Below are 4,140 nucleotides of genomic sequence, written 5' to 3'. Positions count from 1 at the left end.
CCTGGGTTAATTCCTGGCCAGTCCAACCCATTTCTGGACCAGTAACAGCCAAACATGCATTATCACAAGAATGACTGGGGGCACTTGGTAAAATACAAATTTTCAGAGAATCAGCCCAATTTATTGAATTGGAATCTCAGAAGTAGGAGTTGGGATGGAGGTGTGGGTGGGGTGAGGCAAAGCCAGGAATCGGCATTTTTAAAAAGTTTCCAGATAATTTCTTAAAAATAATTGTGTTGAGATATAATTCATATCCCATATAATTCACCCATTTAAAGTATATCATTCAATGGTTTTTAGTATATTCCATGTGCCACCATCAGCACTGTCAATTTTAGAACATTTTTATCACCTCAGAAAAAATCCCATTCTCTTTAGCTATTCCTGTATTGTCCCCTGACTTCTAAGCAACCATCTATAGGTTTCCCTGTTCTTGACTTTTATATGAATGGAATCATACATTACATGGTATAATGTTTCTTTCATTTGGCATAGTGTTTTCAAGGTCCATCCAAGTTGTAGCATGAATTAGTACTTTATTCCTTTTTATGGCCAAAAATATTCCATTGTGTGGATATGCCACATTCTATTTATTCTCCCATCTGCTGAAGGACATTTGGGCATCCCGAGAATCTAGATCATTAGCCATATTTGGAAACTACTGATAGAACAGGACCAAGTGTTGATCTCCAGGCAGCTCCTGGCTCTCCTCAGAAAGCACCTTGGGTCCTGTACTGCAGGTGAGAAAGCCAAATGTGACTGTCCCAAGGCAGGACTTGGGACAGAATTCTGGCTCTGCAATTCTTAGTCGCATGACCTGGGCAGAATCTTTAATCCTCTCTGCCTCCATTTGCTTATTTGTAAAATGGGAATAAGAAGCTTTATTTCATAGAATTGTTGTGAGGATACATGAGATAATCTGAGTAAAGTGTCTAAAATTGCCTGACACATATGTATTTTAAACATGAGAGCTACTATCATTATTTTTTATTGTTGAATTAAACCGAAACAGACCTTTAAATATGGAGTTTTAGAAGTTGAGTAGATTATTTCTATCTATAAAATAAATTCTAATAAAGAAAATAAGTCTTTTTAAGTTATAAGAGAGCAAAGGACAGATAAGAAGATGCAATTCCTTCACTTTTTTGGCCTAAAGTGAAAGCAATAAGTAAAAGTCCATTTTTTCAAGTAAAAGGTAGGGCAGGGGATACTAGAGTCTGGGAAGGTAGGAGAAAGGGAAAAACAGGGAGAGATTTGTTAAAGGATACAAAATTACAGCTAGATAGGAAGAATAAGTCCTAGTGTTCTATATCACTGCAGGATGACTATAATTAACAAGAATGTATAGTTTCAAATAGCTAGAAGGAGGATATTGAATGTTCTCAACACAAAGAAATGATAAATGTTTAAGATGATGCATATGCTAATTACCCTCATCTGATCACTATTTATTATATGGATCTGAATATCACTATGTATTCCTTGAATACATACAATCATTACTTGTCAATTAAAAAATATTACATTTTCAACAAAAGTCCAGTTTTTCATGTTGGAAACAATTGCTTCTAGTTCAGATTACAAAGAGACATTTCTTGTTTTATTGCGTTTTTGAAGTCTACATATTCTGTGAATCTTTTAAAAATTCTGCCCATGTAGATGTACATAGGTATTATGTGCGCACACACATGTAACTATAGTTAGCACTCATTAAGCCCTTGATATATACCAGGAAATGTACTTTATGTGCGTTAACGTACTTTTTCCAACAACCTTATATAGTTAACTAGGGTAATTCAAGCATAGTGTAGTTAAGAACCTTACTCTGAATCATGGAAAAAGTGAGTAGCAGAACCCAAGCTCTTAATCATGACACTTGTAATAGTTTTTCTTCTACATTTGCAGTTAAGATAGTAGAAAAGATATTGTGATCTACATGATCTACAGAATGATGTTTCTATGGCTTGAGGGAGCTTTTACTGGTCCCTAGTGAAATCCTCTTAATTCATACATGAAAAGATGAGGAACAAGGCACTGAAGTTGCTAGTCCAGTATGTCTAGTTCCAGTCCCCTGTCTTCCAACCTCGTCTCTTTTCACCACACTCCACTGTCCAGGTACCAAGTTTCCATTTTGGTTTTTAAAGGCAATGTGATATGAGAATTCCAGACGTGGTCAGAGTATTTATGCTGCTGTGACTGCCTTGAGTTCACACTTCATTCTCCTGTTGGAAAACCCCTACCCATTCTTAAGACACAGGTCAAATGTAACCTTCTCTGTGGAAATTACTTTTCTTTTATAAAATTTAGTTCTGGTTCCCCCTTTTGTTTTTAGTTCCCAAAATGCTCTGGCACTGCACACCCTACACTATTTACACTATTGCACTTTGTACGTTGTTCAAAGACAAAATCAAAGAAAGCAGCATTGTGAAGTGCATGGTTTCCAAATTGAGCTCTGTGGTGTCCTGTCAGAGACTCAGGGATGGAGGTAGGCAAGGGTTCTGGGCTTCATATCTGATTAATCAGAGAAGTTCTGCTTTTATCTATTTGGCTTATTTCCATTTCAATAATAAGTTTCTTGACAGGAAAGAAAAATTTTGAAAACCTCTGGTATCATGGAAAAACCAGGAGCTCGGAAGACAGGCCAGGATCTGAATCCCAGTTGTACCAGTGCTATCCCAGCCGTAAGGGGTAAATACATACAACAGCACAGTGCCTGACACATAAAGCTTCAATAAATTAATTCCTTTCTCTATTTGTGATTATTATTTGTTTCTCTGCTGTACTTTGTAGGGTCTTTATACCTAGATCAAAATATCCAATCCATGTTTAATGAATGAAAGCAAATGTGATAGGATACTAGAATGAAATCATTAGGGTCAGTTTTGAGGTCAGATGTGGATAATAAAAGAATCTTGAGGCATGAGCAGTGGCTTTGGGAGGCCGAGGCAGGCAGAGCACCTGAGGTCAGCTTGGCCAACATGTCGAAATGCTGTCTCTACTAAAACTAAAAAAATTGGCCAGGCGTGATGGCGCGTGCCTGTAATCCCAGCTACTCAGGAGGTTGAGTCAAGAGAATAGCTAGAATTCAGGGCGTAGAGGTTGCAGTGAGGTGAGATTGCGCTACTGCACTCCAGCCTGGGCAACAGAGTGAGACTTCATCTCAAAATAAATAAAATAAAAATAAATTAATAAAATCTTTAACAGAAAGGTTTGAAAGTAGAGGTATGCTAACATTTATGTTTTAGCAACTAGATACTTCTGGATTCTTAACAGAAGATGCTGGGTTACAGTTTGGCTTAGTGGTTAAGAGTAAAGCATCTGAGTTTATGTCACAGGTCCCTCACTTATCAACTATACGACTATGGGCAAGTCACTTAACCTCATTTCTCTCATCTGTAACATTGCTTAATAAGAGCACTTACACAGAAGAAAGGAGTTAACATAAATAAAGCACCTGGAACAATATCTGGCACATGGTAAGAAGCATGTAAGCGTTATTGTAATGACAATAGAAAGGTTTACTATTATTTTTGTTACCTTGTAAGAGACAGGGTCTTACTCTGTTGTCCAGGCTGGAATGCAGTGGCGTGATTATGGCTCACTGCAGCCTCAAACTCCTGGGCTCAAGTGACCCTCCCGCCTGCCTCCCAAGTCACTGGGATTAAAGGCAAAAAGGTTTATTATGATGATGATCCCATGCCCCCTTAAAGCATATGAAAAGGAGGTTGCAGAATTATTTGGGGGTAATGGGGGGGCTCAGAATCATCTGGGATTTTTAAAATAAACTTAACAGACTTTGTGTTGAGAAGTCAAACCATTATGAGGCACTGTTTCTAATGGAAGTGTGGTAGATTCCTCAGGGATATTAAACACTAAAACACTGAGAATTTCCACTGTCCTGATAATATACAGCTAGTGCTTGACTTACGACCACGATTGGTTCCGACAGACCGGTCGTAACACGATTTGGTCGTAAGTTGAGTAGGCTATATGTACAGTACTGTGAAATGATGTTATAAAAATCTTTAAGTCATATTTTATCATAATTTTCTTTCATTATTGTTATATATCATAATTTTCTTTGTTAATTTTATGCCATTTGTATCATCTCTACACCATTTTGTTTCTTATTTTTACATT

Source organism: Cebus imitator, unplaced genomic scaffold (genome assembly GCF_001604975.1).
Source record: "Cebus imitator isolate Cc_AM_T3 unplaced genomic scaffold, Cebus_imitator-1.0 Scaffold199, whole genome shotgun sequence".
Taxonomy (NCBI): domain Eukaryota; kingdom Metazoa; phylum Chordata; class Mammalia; order Primates; family Cebidae; genus Cebus; species Cebus imitator.
The sequence above is the reverse complement of the archived record's forward strand: the minus strand, read 5'-3'. Positions refer to the sequence as shown.